The following is a 22,372-nucleotide window of genomic DNA, read 5'->3' on the forward strand; positions in this document are numbered from 1 at the left end:
TCATTCAAAACACGAACACTAGAAGTGTTCATGTTTTGTGTTCATGTCTTACATAGTATTAGCAAAACTCACCTACACAGTACAATGTGAAACAAACAATCAGTGCAGAGCCACCATCTGTTGTTCCCTTATTTGCAAGGTGTCACCACTACCATGTTTGAGCTGACAGATTTTTAAACCAGATTTCTTTCCTAATAAATAAAATAATAATAATAGTAAAAAGAGGGTTTGTGTCTCCTTCTGGGATTAAATCAGAGTTCTTTCACTTCTTAGGTGAAATGTAAACACTATGGAGCCACTAAACTGTGCACAGATACATCAAGGTTTAAAAGAAGAAGAAAGAAATATTTATTTGCTACATTTATAAGTGTTTCACAAAACTAAGAAAAACAAACAATTGCATATTGCCTTCTGCTGCCTCCCAGGCCTCCTCTTGTCTTTATGCTTCCTCTTTGCTCTTGCTATTCCATCTTCTTCCCTCACGCCTATATATAACTCACTCAAGGCCCCCGTTAGATTCTGACACATGACTGAATTATTCTTCCAATTGAACTTGAACAAGAGTGAGACAAATTGTTAATGAGGTGTTCCTAGATGTTCAATTTGTGTTCAGAGATTTGCAAAAGTTTGGAATTCCACTTGAGTGAGACCAGCGCTTAGAGTTTAGCAGTTTTGGGTCAAGTTATCAATACATGAGCATAGCATGAGCTATGCTTTTTGTGTGCATAGTTTTTCTGTGTGTGCAGTTGGGGAAAACTGTGCATTCAAAATTAGGACAGTTTAAATTCATGAACACCGAGCATAATATGAAGCTGGTAATTTTGTCTATATTGTAAGCACTGAACATGTACACCCACTCTCTAAAGACAGTATATATTTGCTTGTTCTTCAAAAATTGAGGCCTTTAAAACAAATGTTTTGTGACTACCATTTTCCACTTTTGTTTCTTTTTTCTTCTTTTTTAGTTGAATGTCCAGATTATTAAGAAACATTATTAGGAATATTAGCCGTTTCAGCTAAATTAGTGCTGTTCAACTTTAAATCCCTCGGCTACCTTCCGTCGGAATTCCTGGCATGCTATGCTGCTGGCTTGTGCTGAAGCACTTCCCGCTCTTAGACTGTAATAGAAAACTTTATACTTACTACAACTTTGAAATCCCTCAAAGTACTGAGAGTAGATGCTCGTCAAAGGGAAGCGGTCCACCCGTGATACTCCTGGGATTTGTGGATGAGCGTATTACGAGCCGCTGGCAGGAGCTGGAGCACAGTGTGTATATCACACTATAGTAATATTAATAAAACCTGAAGTGCTTTCCAGGCAACTCTCACCATTTCCCAATACTGACTCAAAGCAATAAAAATGTCCACAGGTGGGTGTGCGGGGATGGTGGATAACACATTGAAAAAGAAATGTATGAAAACTGTGTGACTCGAATTCCCTGCTATTTGAAAGGCTTTGAAAGTAGTCCCTATCTGCACTCTCACAAGATCAGTTTGTTGTGTAATATGAGTCTGTGATAATGCAGTTTTTTGTGGGTCCACAGCCTTGTAATGGATGTAATTTTATGACCATGGAGTACAGGGATGTGTTGACTGGATTTCAGAACACTTGTTGTATGAAAGGCTGAATTTGATGACTATATCCAATATTTTCTCCTTGTTCTCTTTTAGCTTTCCTCTGTTTCTTTAATGTTTGTATTGTACATATTAATCTGTTTGAGTTTCATTGACCTCATCTATTACCTGTTTTCCATCTCTCCACTTTATTTGTGTTCTCTACCTAGCTCTCTTTTCCGTGTCTCTGTTTCTCTCGCTGCCATCTTAACCAGTTATTTACACCTCTTACTTTTTCGCTCTATTATCCCATCATTTCTCTTTACAGGTCCATCTCACCCTTTCCTGCCTCTTTTATCTTCCCTTTCCCCTTTTTTAATAGCTCCCTGGATGTCAACTGCCTCTTATGGCTATCGTTTTCTCTTTTTCCCTCTAGCTTTCCTTTTTGTGTCCTCCCCCATCCCCTACCCTTCCATCAATAAGGATTTATACTTCAGCTGTGTGTAGGCAGGAGGAGGGCAAAAGAGATACATATGAGAAAAAGCCAAAAGAGAGATCAGAGTGACCATCGGATGAAGTGCAAGAATGCCAGGATGAATAGTAAGTGAGAGAGCTCCTAAGGCTGAACTAATTGAAAACCGTTCTCCCCTCTGAGTCAGTTTAGCAGCAGGAGTTGTAAGGAAATTCTCACTGAGATGGCAAGAAGAGTAGAAAGGGGATGAAGAAATAAGAGAAAGAAAGAAAGTATGGATGATAGCACAAGGCAAGTAGGAGAAAGACCAAGAGATTGGATAACAAATATAAAAAAAGAGAATGGGGGAGAGAGATAGCTCCTCTAGCCAGACTAATTGAATTCCGATTTTCCCTCTGAGATTGGTTAGCAGCAGCAGGCAGGCAGACAGGCTGCCCCCAGCATGGATCAACTCTATCCAACCAATCACACTAATACAGTGTTTATGTCCAATCCAGTGCAGCCTGGTCAATAGCTTCTTCTCCAGTACAAAGCTAAGAGAGAATTTGCTGAAGCCAGAGCCAACTTAAAAAAAAATGAAACACAATTGAAACGCTCAAAATGACTCCTGGATCTTCTGTCTAAGTGATAAATCATATTTCTTATGTCGTGTATTATCATTTTATATTTAAAAAAAAAAATCAAAATTAAGTAAAGCAGTGTAAACTGTGAAATGCAGTACATTTAGCCAGGTCTGTATTGGTGCTGCCTTCTCTCAGGAGGCAGCAGCCAATGGGAATCCAATTACTGGAGAACATATTACTTTGTCCTTAAAGGATGAGTCAGGGGAAAGTCTATATTTTTTTAATACGTCAAGAAATCCAGTGTAAGACCAAAGCTGAACTGACTGTGCTAACAGTTATTACCTGTGTAACCTAAGCCTGGTATAAATTATTCCTCTGCGCTACAGATCCACATTGTTGGGTGTAATATATAAAATTCATATCAGTGAGCCACACTGTTCCACTGGCTGACATGTTCATGGACATATTTGAGTTGACCTGTCATCATGCCATTCAGTAACAGGTGCTCAAACGTGTAATATCCTGCTAATCGCTGAAATCCCAGAGCATTTTTTCATAATGGAACAAAGATTTGTGACCATTTTTAAATGATTTTTATTATCTTCAGTAAGAACCAGTGGATGTAGGTTAACAGGAAAATTCACAGATGATATTGGTGGTATTTAATTCGTTCACAGTAAGTAAAATCTAGAAGGCCAGTTGTTATACGCAGTTTACTTCAAACAATATTCTCTTGTGTCTAATGGAAGTTTGCGTGCATGTGTGTCCAGGTGCGCTTGCCTGACCCTAATTGCACATTTGTATTTGAGTCTTGTCTGCACTTAGACTGCCTGTGTGCCTCCAGCTGCGTCGTAAAGCATGAGGGTGTCTCTCTCTATGCTCATTATTTGACTCGCTCTCCTCAGTCTCCTCTGTCTCCCTCAGTGCTCTACGTCACTACCCATCACCACTCAGCCTTTATGAATATTTAACCATTGTTCAAGCTTCTCTGCTCTCTGCACACTTCTTCTTTTATTTCCGTATTTTTTTCTTATCCTCTGTCGTACCTTTATGTTATGCTCCACACATTTGTCTCTCTCTGTCTCCTGCTGAAACTCTTGTAAGTCATCTGTAGTCTCTTTCTCTCTATTTCTCTCTGTCTGCCTGTCTCTGTATCTGTTTCGGCAAATCATTTGCTCTTCCGTACAGTGGAGGAGGAAGCTGCTGCTACACACCCTGCCCCTTAACGCCCAGTCGTTGTTTCTTATTTAATCTGTTCCGCTTTATTGAATTTAATTATTTCTAAATGATTAACTCAGAGTTCAGGGTGGGGTGTGGAGGGGGAGCAGGAGGACATATGTTGTGCGATAGGGTAAAAGGGCCACTGGAAGAAAGATAGTGAGGATCGTGGCTTTTTGTTTTGGAGCCAGGCAGAGTAAATAGCCTTGCGTGCACACTCATCAGTCTTTGATTCCATTACTGCAGCATGACTGCAAATGCATGCCCCGCTCCCACCCGCCAGCTCTTCTCACCCTCAAACGCACTAAACACAATTGCAATATGTACTTTTCTTTATGTAGTCTTGGGACAGAGAAAAAGAATATTTGCATATTTTCTTAAAATATTATGCTACATATCTGGATGTCTACAGGTGCCAAATCAGTCTATTTTTCATTTGTCAGTGTGTGTGTGTGTGTGTGTGTGTGTGTTTATTTGTGTTTCTGTATGACAGGTATAAAGGAGAAGCAGGTACTGTTTGCTTTCACATTGCCATACCTCAAAAAGAGGTATTCATTACAGTGCCACAAGGCGCTGAAAGCAGCTGTAATGATTTTCAATAGGCTGTCAGCTCTTTATATGAAAATGTGAAAAGAAAAAGTAGAATGATGGGCTTTAACAATGCTGCAGTGCCCCTCCAATCACAGTGGAAATACTCATATAGAGTTGCAGAAAGCATATACAAAACCCAGAAATGGACTTGCATAAATCCATAAACATAGGCATCCATCCACACAGTGCACACCTCTGAAATGTCATTTCAGATTCCAGACTTATATGTATAATTCAAACTGAGAACGCAACTTTTAGCAGGTAAGACAGCATCTTTTTTCCCATTTTTGAGGCAACAAATTCTGGGTGGGGTGTTTGGATCAAAGGTTACGTTACTGGCTGAACACGAGGAGCAGAAGTGACCTAAGCAATAGGATCCCAGGACCTTTTAGTAACATTACAATAAGAGATCCAGAGTTTCTATTTCACTACTAAGGGGTAGAAAAGAACAAATGCTGGATCTAATCATCATTTAAAGATTCAATCACTACTCATTTATTGCACAGCTGAGTCAGCAGCCTTAAGTGAGACATAGCCTATTGAGCACTCGTAACTGAATGAATCTACACCAACAGGTGTCAACAACAGCTGCCAACAGGTGTGAATTTCTTGAGCTAGTGTATACACCTTCATTCTCTGATTATAGATATCATTTATAATATACATTTTGACTAAAAAGGCCTTTCATGTTTTATTTAATAGCTGCATCTCAGTACAGCACCATGTTCCATCTCAAAAATGAAGGAATGGCATAATTTCGGGAACACATCGAACAGCTGAGCTTAGTAGTTTTTCACAACTTATGACTTATTTCTGATTGCAAATTATATATATCTCTATTTACTGTCTATTATTCTTTCAGTTTAAACTTAGTCCTCCCTAAGCTACCTCTTTAATAATTAAGCTAACTAAACAAAAATCTAAAAACAAATAGCCATATCTTTAGTTTCACTTTGCTAATACTGGGTTTGATCCCCTTTGGCTTTCAGAGCTGCCTTGAGTCTTCACACCATAGATCCAACAAGTTGCTGGAAACATTCCTCAGAGATTTTGGTCCATATTAACATGATAGCATCGCACAGTCGCTGGAGATTTGTGAGCTGCACATCCATCATATGAATCTCCGCATCCCAATTGTAGTCTACTGGATTGAGATCTGGTGATAATGAAGGCCATTTTAGTAACTCACTGCCATGTTAAAAAACCCGCCCTGAGATGATTTAAGCTATGTGACATGGTTCCACAGTGTAAGATGGGTACACTGTGGTCATAAATGAGTGGAAATGGTCAGCAACAATACCCAGGTAGGCTGTGGTGTTTAAAGGATGCTCTGTTGGTATGAAAGCATGAAATTCTTTCTTGTTGTTTTCACCGTGTTTGAAGATTTAAAATAATCAAATACAGGTAAACAGGTGTACCTAACAAATTGGCCAGTGAGCGTAAGTAGCTGTAGTTAAATAAATCCAAGAAAAAGATCTAAACATCTGTAATTAAATTAATAAATCCTTCAGATTTTACTGTGATGGAAATCCTAATTAAACTAATAAAACAGCTTTGTCAGTGGCACACACAGCAAATTTGTCTGATAATTATTCATGAATTATATAGGACGTAATTATGTTGCCACAAGGAAATTAATTTTAGTCTTTTCAAACATGCTATACTACGGCACCTCTCTTTTTGAGTTATTTGAAGTACCAGTTCATTAAAATTCTCAAAAGCCCCTGGGTCAAGGCTTGGTAAAATGCAGTTAAGTGGTGCTCTAAGTAGGTTTAAGCAGAGATACTGGTTTTGTACGCTAGTAAAAAGATAGCTTAGTCACACAAATTAACTACTTCTTCTCCATCCCCTCCATAATGTTTGTAGCACTGTCTGATCAAATTGCAGCATTTTTGAGGCATTTGGATCCCTCAAAAATGCAAAACCTTTGCAAAACATGTTAAATTAAAGTTGAAAGTCCTCACTTCAATCACATATTGATCATTTGATTTACAATCCATAGTTGTGGATTACAAAACTACAACCATCTACGTCCCAATAATATGAAGGGCACTGTACTGTATGTGTCCAGTGCATTTGGACCACAGCACATTGTCTGCACCATAGTCATGCACTTGCTTAAGCATACTGTGATATTTCTCCACAGGGGGACATAGTTCAAAGGAATTTATTTAATATTATTATTGTTTGTACTGCTTCTGCACAATGGCAGCTACTAGCAGAGGGTTAGGATGGGCTAATAAGTAGAAAGGACCCCTCAGCAAACTGTAAAGTTTATTCAGTTGCCAGCTAATTATTGCTTAAAGCATTCGTGTAGCCTCTCTGATTCACAAAGTCCACAAGTTTGGTATTGGAGCCTGTCTGCTTACTAAATATCTTGATTTTGTAGTGGTTTGATACATTGCTGGACTAAAACACTAACTGCTAGCTAACCATATGCGCCACAGTTACCATCAGGATTATCGTTTTTGAAAATGAAAAACAGTATATCATTTTGAATAAGCAGGTCACTTTTAACGACGATGATAATGATTGATGATATACATTTGCAAATATACATTAAATGGCAAGTAGCTGCTTAGATGGTGACATAAGATGACATTCGTTTTAGAAGCGCCACCTGCGCAACAGGTGCGGCACATTTTGTTGATAAGTTGATTTATGATTGTGGAAGAAAAAAGTGCTAATTTTGGTTCAACAGACAAGATGATGAAGCAGAAGGGACTATGTTATAAAAATTTGAGAAGATAACAGAGGGAGGTGGGAGAAATGTAAATGGCCAACAGGTGGTGTTTAAATTAGATAATGAATGAAGGCATAGAGGAGATTCTAATGTCCTTTTCCTCGTTGCCTTAATGAGGCTATTTTTTCTTGTAATTTCTATCATAAAAAGAGGGGAAAACAGATTCTCAACTTGAGTCAGTAACAGCTTCATAGCTGCAATGCCAAAATCAACAACCTTGGGCTCTAAGGATAAGAGACACTTGAGGGAGTTTTGAAATACAAGTAGGCTCTTTGTCACCATCACCACCCCAGAGTGAGATTTGGAAAACTACATAAATGTGGATTTTTCTGTTTTGCATATAACAAAAACCTGAAATTATACCATTAAATACCATGTTATTAAAATGATTACCTCATATCTACAAAATATGACGCAACAGAAACTCTTTAAGGAAATTTGTGACACCAGTCCTCCATTGTTTTGTTTTGTTGCTCTGCTTCTGTAAGTTATATCTGCAAAAATCCTTGTCCTGATCAGAGAACATGAAAGAGATATTTGGTTTTACAGCCTAATCAATAATCATCAAAATTGATCATAAAGTCTTTGAAAAATTGTTAATAAAACCAAATCACAGGAAAAACATGTGGTGCATGTAGGAACAAGCACAGGTAGAAATGGATGATCGTGAAAGCCTGTTCATATCTGCTTTTATTGTCTACTGAAAATCAGGCTTTTGCTTCACTCACTCATAGGATTGCATTCATTCTGCTTTACCATTTAGCAGCAGCATCACTGATTGTGTATAAAACATAACCTTTGTGTTTTCACAGGTGCTTTTAAAGCTTTGACGTTGCATTTGAAACTTTTCTTGATCGTTCTTTGTGCGGGCTTTACATTTATTTTGCCATGGAGAACTCTTTAAAATGGTGGCAAATTCTGTTTTAAAGACATATAGCTTACCAGGTTATAATAAGGGGCCTTTTGAAGTGGAAACAGTTAAGGTTACTGTTTTGATGCATTTGCTATCATTTTATGTGCTGAGAACTGGCAGAACTGAGGAGGACTGGCATAAAGACATTGATTTACATCGTTTTTTTATCAATGGCTCAATCTGTTTACATCTGATGATGTTGAAAATGAAATATATAAAGTTGTTGTCACCTTGTAAACATATTCAAATATCAGATATTACTTGTAATTAATGTAATATAAAGGTCAGCTTATGCTCTTGCTGCTGTAGATAAAACAGAGCAAAATATTACATGATACTGAAGAGTCTTCACTTACCAGTGTTTTACACAATTTCCCGGTCCAGTACCTAATGTATGAAACAAATTAATACAACATGTCACAAATCACTGGTTTACCGTTTAGCTATGTGATGTGAGAAATGGGTTTTGGCATGAAACCTTTCAGTCTTCCTAATAACCTAGACAACTTTGAGCAAGTACTTTTTCATATAAAATTGTCTTTCAGCTACACGTACAAGTGTCTCACTATGGCTACATCAGATTGTGTTAGAATGAGACAATCCTCTAAAGGAACCCATATAGAAGTCTCCATATTGCATTACTTTGAGAGCATACAGGCAGCTTTAAATGAACACTCTTGCAACTGGGGCTTCATTGTCTCTCTCAAGGACTTCTGAGCTGTGTGTTTACAACAAATAGTCTGAAGGGTTTATTCCATTAGTTTGGCTTATGTGGTCAGGTGGGTAAACTCAAACCAGACCGAGGAACTGACCTGAGAAAGGTGAGTATGGCTGTCTTGTTTGTCTTCTTCTCTTGTGGAAATGACTTCAAAATGCATTTGATCACTGAAATATAAACAGATAAAGTTGACATTGGAAGGCCTTGAGTTAGTCACGCTTCTAACTCTGTACTGTGAACCCACACAAAAGTCTCATACAGAAATATAACAATCTAGGGCTCCACAATGAATCCAGTGTTACCCTCAGTCAGCTTCCTGAGTGATACTGAAAATATTCACCAACTAGAGTTGGGCAGATTGATCCAAATATAAATAGTATTGATACTGGTATTGGATCGATACTATCGTGTCAAGATTGATACTGTTTTCTCTAAGTTCAGTATGTACCCCATTGAATTGTAGGTTGTTTGGGGGGTTTAAAGACAGGTACATTTACATTCCAGGTCTCAAAAAAAATGAAAACTTTAAAGGTGTGTTTTGTTGTTTTAAATAATTATCATGGAAAATAAAAATCAGAGTGATTTAGTGCTAATTAAAATTTGTTCAGAATTTGCAAATTGACATGTCTCATAAATCATGACACACTGGTATTGGTATGGGCAATACTGGTCCTGGATTAACTTTGTATAAATGTAATAAATTTTATATAAATTTGCAGCACTACCACCAACAGAACACAAAACAGGCTTTAAACACAGGTAGATCAAGCGCTCCCTAAACCACCTCCTCACGACATTTCTGCAAGCTGTGCTCTGCGCTGCGCAGCTTAAAGTTTCCTGGACTAGTTTGGACAAGAAACACTACGTCAAAAGCCAGTTATAAATCAAAATTCAAATGTCTGCTACAGCAGAAGGCAAAGAGCTTGTCCCTCAAATCAGATTATGATCCACTGTTTGCAAGTAGGCTACTTTAGTTTTAGGGCAAGTGATGCAAATCCAGAAAAAAATCATGTGCAAAGGATGCTGCAGACTTGCGTCTGCGCCGCAAAGTAGTACAGCTAACCCGAAAACATATCATAACTAAAGTGCTTTTTCTTATATCTTTATCCTAGAATGCTGCTTGCTTTCCAGCCTGGTGACATCTTTCTACTTAAACATTCTTATATACTGCAATTTGTCTTGTTGCCTAAACCAGAGTTTACTGTTTGCCTTGAGTATAAATGCAAGTGAGGAAACATAATATCTAACTAGGTATTTGCTGCTATAAAGACATGCATTAACTGAAAGCAGGGAATGGAAGAGGAAATTGTAAATTAGTCCAGTGAGATGTTTATACACGTATGTTTGTGTTAAAACACTTTTCTGTAGACTCCTGAATGTCCCACAGGCAGGTAGAAAGAAAGATGAAGTGTTTGGAAAAATTGTGGAAGCCAGTGTCTCTGTTTCACCTGATATTTATGGGGTCGGTCTTTCTCTTTCCCTTTTTAATACAGAGACTTGTCTCTTGATTGAAACTGTACAGCTTTCCTTTCTATTACTGCGCAATTCACCGAATTGATCTTGCTTGGATTTGAAAACTTTTTACTGCGTTATGTTTGTTGCTTTGTCTCTCAACATTGATTTATCTTCATCTGTAGTTGCGACATAAGAAAACTTAAGTACGAGAGTCCCTTTGAGAATCAGTAAAGTTTCCTCCTTATGTGAGGGGTTAGTGTTGCCACAAAACCCCATCCATTATAGATTGTTATTGAGCTGAAGATCATTTTTCACCTGGGATGACACAGTAGGGATTTCTCAAAAAATGTCAACAGCTCAGTGTGATTGCTCAGTGTGATACAGCTACCTCATTTCATAAGAAACCTTGCCTTATAGTCAAGGTATCTGGCTAAGACTTCCTGTCAAAGTGGGGCTCTTTAAGAAATGAAGAGCCACTTATAATAGTACTTAATTGATTGGAAACCATTGTACGTTTAGCATATTTTTCTGTAAATCTTGAAGCACTGCACTAGTAGAGATAGCCACTTATACGGGGCTCTGTTCGCAAATATAACTACTAGCAAGCCCAGAGTGAACATAAAACCCCCTTGGCCTCAGCGCACCTCTTTAAACCCTCCCTGACCACCACTGCTTTTAATCTCCATGGTTGATCACAAATAAAATTCAGGAACATGTAGTTAATCACCACAGCGGTTCCAGCATGTTCTCCCCTCACCAAGCCTCCTTATTGACTCAGGCAGCACCAGCAATCAGTCTACTAAGCTTTTAATCTAAAACACAATTACCACCTATGATTCGATGGTTCCAGGCAGTAATGTTTTTTGTTACTGCATGGAAAGGCTGCTATAGTCCTAATTTGCACACTCCATTGGCCAGTTAGACCAATATTCAAAGGCAGGACAAATATTTATCCAATCATTTATTTGTGGATGTACACGTAATAAAACCAGTACTCCATAAGCAGCGCTGTTGTGATTATGCATCAAGATAGCCAAAACAACGATTAAGAGATAATAAGTATAATACAGTCCATTGGCAGTAAACAATGTGTTATAGTTGTTCACAACATAATGATTTCAGTTTGAACACTAGATGGTTCACAATTACGGAGAACTTGTACTCATCAGTAGTTACCAAAGAAATGTAGTACTTGATTTTAACTGCTGTTTTGAATTGATTGGGGTGGCACTGGGCTAGCAAATCACAAAACGTCCTGATTAAAGAAAAAAAAAAACACATCTGCCCAGATAACAGTGAAATACATGACTTTGTTGTGTTTTAAGCACTCACTTGCTGTGATCACAGGGGTATTATACAAAAGTCCCAAGTCTTGCTGTTTTCACTAAAAGGTTGCAGAGTTGATGGGAAGTTAAATAGCGCCACAGGTATCATCTGCTTCCTCCCTGCTCCCCCTTGGTTCACATCACGTGCATTTCACCTTCCTGCCTTTCTGGAAGCTGGGCCCTACCACATCTGTTTCGCTGTTTTCCTAGTGAGACCCAATTATATTGCCACTGTTAAGACCCTGTAGACACTCGAACCTCAGAGAGCTTTGGAATGGGGATGCTGTTTAAAGTACATATAAATAAATGTGTTCGACTGCATTTGTTTGTCAGACAAGGCACATTCCATGGAGATAAATTAATGCGTCGAAATTTACATCACATTAAAAAACAGTTATTTTGACCGTGAATAAACGATTGTTTTAGAAAAACATAATGAAAAAGTGAGAGGGTCCTGGCCTTTTTATAGCTGCTGACTGGCTCATTGGAATGGGGTTAATGAGATTTCTGGCATGTTTTCTCTTGAGCCAAAGAAAAATTACTAGTTTTCACATCCCACTTACTAAATATTTAAACAGTTTCATATTTTTTCCCACACATCAGTTTGATGTGAAAACCTCAGTCAGGAGATTTTTTGCAACATATTGACTGCAAATATAGCCTTTTTTCAGCTGATTTAAATAACTGTTATTGTGAGGTTTTCTTAAAGTGTTGAAAAAAGAAAGAATAGAAACTTCGTTGTTCTTGTTCAGTTGACAGCAATAGTCCAGAAGGTTTTTATTTATTTGTTTGGTCAGTTAAGACTAAATCATTACCAAGGGCTCTTGTGGTGTGCAGTTTGTTTTCTTTAGGATCAGATGATGAGAAATGTGTTAAAATCAAAGTGTTTTAACTAAAGCACTGGCATGCTCTGTGGAGAAATAGTTTTCATCAAAGCAATCTAATGGTGCAGACAGTGGAAATTACTGAGCCGTATGCTTCCAAATGGCTTAGTTTGACCCTGTGACATAAAAGAATGTGCTAATCAAGTTCATACTTTGCCGAATTACTGACACGTTGGTGTTTTTGTTGTTGTGTTGATGTAGCTTACCAGGAACGCAGAATTTCATTTTTTTTTAATGGCAGCATGATAAAGACCAATAGTGTAATTGACTGTCAGCGGAGACAACACGTTCTATGTATTTGCTGCGTCTTTATGTGGTAAGAGCCAGGCAACATCTCCAGCAGATACCTTTAAAAGAGATACTTGAAAACATGGAATAGCTGGGGACAATGGTGGCAGTCACCGAAAGCCTGAAACTGTTAGAAATACACACAAAACACAAATACACACAAAGATGAACCTTCATCTACAGACTTGGACAAATCTCTGTATAAAGGGGTAGATTGACTAGAACAAAAGGGGACAAACTTAACAGGGAACAACAAGTGTGCTTTTGGGTTTAGCTCAGGACAAGCTATTTTTTCTTTTCCCAGAGCAGAAAGGACTGCTCAAAGATAGTTCCTCAGGTATCAATCCAAAGGAAACTCAACACTGTTGAACACTGAAAAGAAAAAAATAGATTCAAAAGTGGGAACTAGCACAAGTTTTGAATATCCTGAAAACGCTGTAGTATAAACTTTGAATCACCAGAACATTTCAGCAGCATATTTGCTGCAGGGGGGAAAAAAAGTTAACCATCCTATACAAAGGCGTACTTGTGGCAGGCGAGACAGACAAGCAGGAGAACAAAACAGAGACAGAGGTAGAAATAAAAGGAAGCTGCGTTGTTTACAATAGTCTGATGTGCAATCACAGACGTTAATCTTCTTTATGTCTCTGCAGGTACATATTTTTCTTCTCTGTAGACAATACCAAGGCATGCGTTTGTTTATACAGATAAACTGACTCAGCAGTCTCGGGTTAGCCTACAAGATGGGTATTCAAGAGCTGGAAGAGTTCATCAAAAAAGTAAAGTTCTCTCTGCTGACTTGATATCCCAAAGACAGCCTTAGACCAAGAGATAACATGCAGTAGATATATTGTACATCATCTGGTTCAAATCGTGAAAGATTGTGGTTAGAATTGAAGGCCTATTAATCATGCCCCACACAAAACAGCAAAACACAAATGTATAGAATTGAATGGAGCTTAAAAAATGGGGCACTTTTTGAAAAGGCTATTTCACTGGATTGCATTATGATGAAAAATAGTTCACGTTATCGTGCATACCTCTGTAAATCCTAAACGTGCTTCTAATTTGACATTTAAGTGTTGCTGTGACAAATGGTTACTTTCAAAACCACTTCAGAAATTCAACATTAATCAGCAACATCTCTCCCCCTCCCAGTATAATTCTATTTTCTTTTTGCCAATATTGAAATTTCTCCTAAATGGGAAAAACACTGGCTGCTTTAGTGGATAAAGACATATTTGAAGCCTGTGCTTTTGAGACTAGGCATTGCAATGGATGTCCATAATATAATTTAGGCCATTTGGGGAGAAGCCTTTTTGCCCATGATGTGTCAGTGAGTTACAGCTTAGCCCCAGAGGGCTGCCGCTTTAAGCCCTAATGAAGAGCAGTATGTCACTGGCCATATGGCAGGAGTCATGGTGTTAGTACAGACACTCAGTGCCAGCTGAAACATGTTAAGGTGGCAGCAGAGCATATGTGTATACTTTCGTATGTTTACAGTATTTACATGCAGTGATAATTGTGTTGAAATGCCTCCATGTATGCTGATTTTGTACATTCAAGTGCGCTCATGAGTGTGTATCTGTAGCTGACAGTAGGTTGCACTATGTGCCAGATAGCCTGGCTTTGGAAAGCCGACAGACTGCCTGGTTTCTCATCAGTGCAGGTCACTGGCTGAAAGTAAGGCTTGAGAGGACCTGCTGGGTAGACAGACTGTCAGCCACATCAAGTAGACAAATGGTACAGGCCAGGGCCCAGGGGCATCCAGCAAGGTCAAGGGTCATAATCGGCACACAGAGACATGTGACAGCTGTCAATGATTCTGACACAGAACTGATGGTTATCAATATGCTCTGCTTCTTTAGGTACTAGGGCTGGAACTGCAACTTGATTATTGATTACTATATAACTCCCAGTTAATCACTGATCAATAAAATGCCAGAAAAGATGAAAAAAATGACTACCCCAACAGCTCAATGTGCCACCTTTGGATTTCTGCTTTTGTCCGATGAATGGGAAAAGCAGGATTAAGAAAGTGGTTTGTATAATAATCACATAAAACAGAGGAATGAAGCAAATCAAACTCGACAGATTCTGGAACATGGGACTATTTGGCATTTTGCTTAAAATTAAGGAATATAATTAAAGTCAGTGCAGTTACCAGTTATTTTTTCTGTCTGACAGATGGAACAATGAACCAATCATTTCACCTTTTGTAAATACCGATACAGTTTTATTTTGAAAGTTATTTTTATGTGTTTAACTTGTTTTTATGATTTTAAAAAACTAAAATATACTGTTAAAATATGCAAAAGAACTCATCTTCATTGCTGTTAGGATACACTTGAGGTAATCTGAAGCCTAGAATTGCTTCATTACTTCAAGTAAAGTCATCAGTCTTAAACATAAAAGTGGAAAACTGAAAAACAAAGACAATATACAAATAATGCAAATTATAATTTATGCTTTGTGTCATAAACTAGGCATAGCCTTGGTGTATAAAGTCCACAACCAATAGAGTGTAATACCCTAAAAGACATTAAGAGTAGTGACCTTATTCATTTAATGTCATTATGATTATCAAGCCCCGAAGCTCAAAGACTATCATCTCCAATGTCTCTAATGTCTCTACCCCTTTCACTTTTTTTGTTTCTCACTCACACACTCACATTCTGTCTGTGTCATCCTGTCATTTTGTCTCCGATGCTGCCATTCAACTCACAGTTTGATTCACAGTCACTTATCATGCACACATCTTGCTGGCAAGACGCGTCTTCATCGGGCGGCAGCAGAAGCACTGACAAGCATAAACGCACATAAATGGACAACAATAGCACAGACAAATTTATCTTTAAACACCATTTGAGATTTGAAGATGGGCGCAAAAGTACTGCAGTAAATTAGTACAAAGCTGTGTAGAACTAATTAGCCACTGTTTTGCTGAGGGAGGCTGGAAGGAAGAGAGCATGAGAGATGAGATGTGTTTAACAGATGATCTATACGCAGGGTGCTTCACAGTGATATCCCCCACTGAGAGAAATTATTGCTGTAAACAGAAGCTTGCATCTCATAAAAGCATCTACATTCATTTGACTTGACAGCAGGCCTCATAATGCAATCTTTGGCAGAAGGTGATATCTGTTTGAGCAAGAATAGCTTTAGCATTGATTGGCATCCAAGATATAGCAACTGAGGAAAATTAAAAAAAGAAAAGATGAATCAGAGCTTGCCATCTGGCATGAACTTATAAACCAGCAGTACTTCAGTGACCTGAGAGTTCACATCTGCCTATATTTGTCTAAAATGCTGTCACCCAGAGTACAGCTGTGGGGAAACAGGAGGAAGAAATGACCATAAAGCTGATGTCAGACACCCGGTGATTATGATTTGTCCTGTGAGAGTAATTTCTCTATAATGTACAAGCTGTTGCAAAAAAGGTTGCTATGCCAAGATCTAAATTTGCTTTTCTGCTACTTTTATTTAAACGTAATCTTCTGTACATGCAAAGTTGGGTGGTACTTTAAATTAATTTAGTTTTGCTTTTACTGTGTCTCAAACGACAGTAGTATTACCAGTGAGAAATCGCTTTCTGGAGTCAAAACTATCAGATTTTCCTTGGTAAGACCAACATGTGTGAGCTTTATCAAACATATGAAAAATGGAGATGAGTTAAGCATAAAAATAGCCTAAAGTTTGCATGGATTTTTTTTCTTTTGAAGTAATCACATAGACATGCTGAAGCTAAAGTGCCTAACAGCAGGAATAAACTTGTTTACAGCTTGGTACAAAAACTGTTTTTGGTTAAATTCGTTTTTCATGACAACTGTATGGGGTGAAATTTTATATAACTCACCTGTTTAAATTTGCATCAAAGCTTAAAGTTATGCATAATTAAATGTGTAGCCACTTTGTGTGGGATGTTGATGCTGTTTTGATCTTTTCCCGAATTTGGTTGTATTAAAACAAAGCAAAATGTTTAGTTTATCTATAAAGTAGCCTTATATCAGTTCATTTTTCACTAGACATTTTTAGCAACATTTATAATATCATGCACATGCATGATTGCACAGGCATGATTGCTCACCACATTAGCTAGCTGGCTCTAGTGTTAGCTGATAATTCCCCAGCTCTACCCTCTCATTCAAATCTAGTTTCATTTTTTGTGTTATAAATAGAAATTCACAAGCCAGTGAGTGATTACTCTGTTTTTTTCCAGTGTTATAATTTTAGATGGTTACAATACACAAGAATCCTAATCCACCTTTACAAAAATGCTGGAGCATTTTCAGTATCATTATATGCAATGCAATTTGTACATCTATACTAATCTTTGAAATTGTGAACTAAAGGTTTCTGAAGGATAGTTTGAAAACCCGTTTTATTATTGTTTGGTGTCCTGTGCAATTGTCACATTTTTACTTTTTTTATTCTTCTTTTGCCCTAAACACTGCAGCTTGGTATCAATGAAACACTCACTGCAAACAGACTGAAAACCCTCATTACAATAGCAACAGGTTACAATGGTAATGCAAAACATTCTGTAGACTGCTCCATGACTGTCATTGTCACGTATCTGAACACCGATTGTTAAAAATAACACAATGGAGACTATTTTACTTAGCAAAACGGTAAATGAATCATATTTATGCCATGTAATATAATTTGATTACATTTTGTATAATACCTGAGCTGGTTCTACTTTACGTTGTTGGTCTTCCGCTTCTAACCAACAAAGTTACAGGGGGAAAGTGTGAATTCACGGTGGATTGACAATCACTGGAAAAAAAATTAAATGACTTTCTCTTTACTCCGCTCGAACGTGTTTGGTATTTATTGTAAACAAACAGCCTTCCATTGTAGAAAATTGGCTTTGATGGGCACAATAGTTCACTTCACATCCTATTGAAATAACCTGTCAATTTCAAAAGGTGGATGTTTAATATTTGTCCTGTGTATGACTGAACTGTAGTTCAGTATACTTAGTATTTGTGAGGACCATTTGTATTGTATGTGTTTAGACATTTACTGGACAGCTTCCAGAGTAATGCATCAAGTGATAAACATCACCATTAACTGTTAACGGTGATAAAAACCTTGTATTTGATTTAATGAGTATGTAGAAGAATTAACAGTGCTTGTCCCTGCTTTTAGAAACCACATAAACATTAGTTCTTCTATTTAATAGGTTTTTAATAAAGTATATTATCATGTCAAGTATTGGAATTTTTTGACTGACAAGGCAGACAATTATCTCTTTGGTTCCTCCTTACTTGTCTCTAGTTTAGTCATGTCAACAGGACAAATGGGTGGAAATCTCCTTTCTATGAACACATTGGTTGTGGTGAAATTGAAGGTGTAACTAAGAGTAATTAAAATGCATATGTACTCATTAAGCTGTGTGCAATATATTCCTGAAAAGACTAGGTTGTCTAAAATTGGTTTACATTTGTTCAAACCATTTCAGAACTCATCTCTCTTTTTGTGCATGGTGCACTGTATAATGTTGCTTTAATTTTTACAGTCCTTGTAGAATATGTTATTACTTCTGAAAGTTGTATTTTCACATCCTGGTTCATAAGAACCAAAGTGTGGACACACTGTTTTAACAGATTAACAAAGTAATTTATTAAGTAAACTTAGGTAACCTAAGTGTAAAACTAATCGGGTGCAGCAGTCAGTAGTCGATTGCTATTAGTGCAGAAAACCATATAATGACACTAAAGAAGAGCTAAAAAGACACATAGTGTGGTGGAAGGGAGACAGGGGAGCAAGGGTAGAATGAAGTACAAGCAACAGCCCAAATCCCATGTGTGCTCCTATGAGCCTCTGCCTACCCACCCAGAAACTGAAACACATGCAGAGGAAAGAGTCAGGGGCAGGGATCATCATACTTTCTTAAAGATTACATTTCAACTTAAAATCATTATACAGTTGTATTTTTCAGTATTTGCAAAATGTGTAGCTGTGTAGTTAGCCTAGAAATAAGACCTTAGTACTTGAGTAATGCATCAAATATTAACTTGATTTGTACTAGATTATTTTGCTTATTTAACTTGGTAAATGTTAAAAATGATTCATTCCTTGTCCCCAACCACTGCATCCGCTTCGTTCATCTATATATCTACCGATTAATACCTATTGTCGGGCTTATGTCAGGATGGTGATGTACGTACTGGGAGCAGATGGTAAACTTGGTTCAATTCAATCACAGACATTGGTAGAAGTGTTTATCCACATCAGTTCATGGTTCAAGCCTTAAATTGAACATTTAGCATATTTTTTAATAGGAAACACCAGCTAATGACATACAGTGAACTTGATTGATATTAGTCATAATAATGTTTGAATTTTGCATGACTCAAACTGCACTTGCTTATTCAGTAAAGCTTGTACTTTTTTTCTCTTAAATATTTTTTCAAACTAAATTATCAGTGCTGCACAAATCCATCCATATGCTTCAGCTGATATTGTACACCATGCTGTTTCTGAATAGGAAGAAAATAATGTAAATTATAACAGAGCAGATTACTGTCAATGCTCTAATTGCCTGTGTCATCCCCAGAATTAGTCTTTACTCGTTGCTCATGACTTTTCAAATGTGAGATGGATTTTTGAGCTAAAGCGCTAAAGAGAGAATCATTCTCTAATTGACAGGGAGATATGTTGGGGCCTTGCATGCTGATTTTCGTTCATATTTTGCACACAGCAGTGGGGGAATGCATGACCTCCTCTCATGGTTTGAAGACCAAAGCATGTTGCCAGAGCATGGAAAATTTGTCCTGGGAATTGCCAGCAGCGAAGTGAGCTGTGGTTTATCCAGTGCAAATATTGCCCAATTCTTTGTATAAAAAAATGCACTTATTAACTTCTAATTTGTTGTTCTTGAATTTATACATATGAATGTTCTGAAGTTATTTAGCAGCTCTTTTATCATTGAACTACTTTAGCATGGTACAAGTGGAACAGAAAAATAATTGCAGAAAAACGTGATACAACACTAAACTTATAGACAATGTAACACTTCAGAAAGGGTCACATTGTGAACTGACTATTGCATAAAATCCTTTGACAGTCAGCAAGGTTGTTAAAAATGACACCTTTGTGTGAGCAGGAGCAGATGTGTGGGGAACCAAATGTTCAAAATTTTTCCCCCTGCTCCTTTGTCTGCTCATAATATATGAATAATATATAAATATATAATAAATATATGCACAAAGGAAAACACGAGGTCTTTCAAAGTATCTATACCAGATACACAAACAGCTAAACAACTGGTCGGGGCTAAAAGTTAAACTAGGAGCCCAGACAAAAACATTAGCTCCTAGAGAAATGAAAATGAAATGAAAACGTTAAGCCTAAAACCAAATAAGATTGTGAAAAAACTATGAAAACTTTAAATATTGTGATAACTTTCAACTGAAAGCAATATTACCATGAACATAACTCAATAGTGACTCAACTATGATTGCAGCAGAAACCTACAGATAAGCATCTGTACAGTTTTTTTCATTTCTTTTTTTTTATAACTTTAATTTTTATTAGTTTTAGTTAACACTGAAAACCATACAGTAAAGAAAAATACAAAGAAACAAACATACAAAAAGTCTGGAGTTTAAATTTCTTTTTTCTTCTGTCACATGCAAATTTCTTGTTATGTTGTGTTTTTGGTGCCACTTCGGAATGCTTTCCACTTCCTCCATTGTCTATCGTATTTACATCCCATCAGTTTAATATTGAATGTTATTTTTTCCATCTCTGAGATACCCTCTACAATACTTATCCAATCTCGTTGAGTGGGAGGGTCTGGGTGTAACCACTTCTTTGTGATTGCTTTTTTGGTTGTGGCTAGAATTATTTTTGCTAGATATAAGTCCTCCTTTTGTATCTGTTCCTTTATGTTTCCAAGATACATCACTTGGCAGGTGTTTGGAAGTGCATAACCCAGAATATTATCCATGGTCATTTTAAAGTCTTCCCAATACTTTTTAATTTTTATGCACTTCCAGAAGACATGTGAATGATCTGCTTCTGTTTCTCCACACAGTCTCCAACATTTCTGTGGACTTGAGGTCTGTTTACTTTTAATTTTGGATGTGATGAAAAAACGTGTCAAATTTTTCCAGCAAAATTCCCTCCACAACAGCGAATTCGTTGTACTATGTTGTATTTCACACATACTGACCCATTCCTTCTCTGTTATAGTTATGGCCAGTTCAGCTTCCCATTTCTTTTTAAGGTAAAAGGTTGTGTCCTGTCTATCTTCTTCTAATGATCTATAGAAAGTGGAAACTGCTTTGAATTGTTTATGTTCATAGCAATTTTTTACTATTCCAATAACACCCAATGGTTTTTCAAGCCAGTCAGACTTTATTTGCTTTACGCAATAATTTGCTAACTTGCAAATATCTAAAAAAATCTCTATTTTCCAATTTGTATTTAGTTTTTAATTGTTGGAAGCTCATTAGTGTTCCATTTTTTATTAGAGTACAAACTGCTGTAATCCCTTTTAACTCCCACCGTTTCAATGTTTGATCCAATTGTCCCGGGTTAAATTTTTTATCATGTCTAAACCATCTCAGCAAAAATAATTGTTCTTTTAACTGATGTTTTTCTATTACTGTGTGCCATATGTCTAATGTAAATTTCACAATTTGATTCATTCTACTTTTGTAAGAGGTCATTAATTCTTTGTCAGAGATAAAAATTTGAATTTTGGTTCCCTCAATTTCTTTCTCAATTTCCTTCCACCGTGCCTCATATTCCGGTCTACACCAACCAACAAGAGGTCTACATTGGGCTGCATAAAAGTATTCCCTTAGGTTAGGCCAGAGGTTCCCAAAGTGTGGGGCCCGCACCCTAGGGGGGGCGCAGAGCCATTGCAGGGGGGGCGCGGTATGAAAAGAAAAGAAAAGAAAAGAAAAAGAGCGCTTGGACACTGTGTACAGGTTTTTGACGGGGCTCCCACATAAACGCAAAGCAGGAGATGAAGCAAATATGTTTCCAAACCAACTTCCTTCCAAGCCAAAGACTAGAAAATATGGTGAAGCATATCTTCCCTTGGCTTCACCTGCACAAGTGCCAAGGTAGGTCTCCCCTGCAAAATTAGTTTCCCTGCGTCGGGAGCAGCGCTGGGCTCTCCAAATCACGGACAAACAGGATCCCACAGTCTTGATTTTTAGTTCACAAACACTTCTTGTAATAACTAACTACTCCTGACATTTTGGACATGTTAGCTCTTTATGCAGTAAAGTTACAGTGGGATACAAATAATATCAGGCTGATCCTGCCGTAATTTGTCCCCCCCCTCTCCAAATCCCGGACAAACAGTATCCTACAGCTGTTTATGTGTTTAAACCCATTTTGCACAGAGAGACATTTTTTGAAAAATGTATTGATAGCAATGTTGAATATTATTACACAGGAAAAAAAAAAAACAACTACACGTAAAATAATTACACCGTGACGCCTCTGCCTTTCTAAATGGAGGGACAGTAACTGCGTGTGTATATGTAAGCGTGTAAAACCTGAAGATAGTCAGATTAACAGTAACAGTATTTTGTCTCTATCCGCCATTCTGCAATTCATCTCATGTAAACAATAACGTGGCGCACAGCGTGACGTGAAAAGAGGCACATACCTTTGACG

At 37.5% G+C, this 22,372-nt stretch overlaps 1 protein-coding gene across 3 annotated transcripts in view; it reads left to right on the forward strand.

Annotated features, from left to right (window-relative positions):
• Positions 1 to 22,372, forward strand: part of grid1a (glutamate receptor, ionotropic, delta 1a) — a 259,377-nt gene that overhangs the window by 58,156 nt on the left and 178,849 nt on the right. The window lies entirely within an intron of this gene.

Source organism: Oreochromis niloticus, linkage group LG13 (assembly GCF_001858045.2).
Source record: "Oreochromis niloticus isolate F11D_XX linkage group LG13, O_niloticus_UMD_NMBU, whole genome shotgun sequence".
NCBI classification, from domain to species: Eukaryota; Metazoa; Chordata; class Actinopteri; order Cichliformes; family Cichlidae; genus Oreochromis; species Oreochromis niloticus.